Genomic DNA, 857 nt, shown 5'->3' on the forward strand with positions numbered 1-857 from the left:
TACACTTATAAATCAAAACAACTTAATAAAAGATGGGAAAAAAACACGACATGGCAATGCGAAGTAACAAAATCCGTAGGTGGCAACTGCGCGCAATCAGCTGTTGCGGCCGCGTGTCGCCGTGTGGCTCCAGTCAGCTGTGGCAAGGCAGGCGAGGTACACTCATAACACAATGGCTTACAGCGAGGCAGTGCAAGTTGCTAAGGCAAAATATCCGAAGACTGTGACCAAGACGATTAAGTATGGGACCGCGGGATTCAGAACCAAGTAAGTGGTGGTAAATTAAAGCTAGACAGTAACGTAAAAGCGTTTGAAACAATTTCCACGGGAAGACATTGGGTTTTTTGACAGTGAGCGTGACCGCCATACCGGCGGACGGAGAGAGAGATTTCTCTGTGAAAGTTTCTTTTGGACAGGAACCGGTTTCGGCGAGGGATGGAAACTGGGAAACTGAGGCGCCGACGACAGGCTACAGATAGTATGCCATATGTTGACACTGTCATGGATTTTTAACTTGAGATCGGGTGTTGGAATGCGATTCTTTCGATGTTAGGTATTGCGTTATACGTTTTTCTTCTAAGGCATGCGTCATAGTATATGTATTTAAGAGAAAGAGGAAGAGGAAGGCTTGACAAGAGTCAGATTCACATATTGGCAAGAGACCGAGAGCTTTGGAGGAGAGACCGATAAAGGAGAGGCAAACAAATAAACTAGAAACGGACTACCCTGGGGTAAATATCCCAGTTATAAAAGACAGACAAGAGACGGAGACGCTTAGATGGACCGATAGGAGATAGACATAGTGGGATAGAAACATGAGAACATAAAGGTGTACGTGACTCAGACGACGCGGCGTG

The 857-nt window shown here is 45.9% G+C and overlaps 1 pseudogene; it reads left to right on the forward strand.

The window, feature by feature from the left end:
* Positions 1-107: 107 nt before the first annotated feature.
* Positions 108-857, forward strand: part of LOC119588236 — a 9,922-nt pseudogene continuing 9,172 nt past the window's right edge.

The sequence above is a fragment of the Penaeus monodon genome, chromosome 23, assembly GCF_015228065.2.
Source record: "Penaeus monodon isolate SGIC_2016 chromosome 23, NSTDA_Pmon_1, whole genome shotgun sequence".
Lineage (NCBI taxonomy): Eukaryota > Metazoa > Arthropoda > Malacostraca > Decapoda > Penaeidae > Penaeus > Penaeus monodon.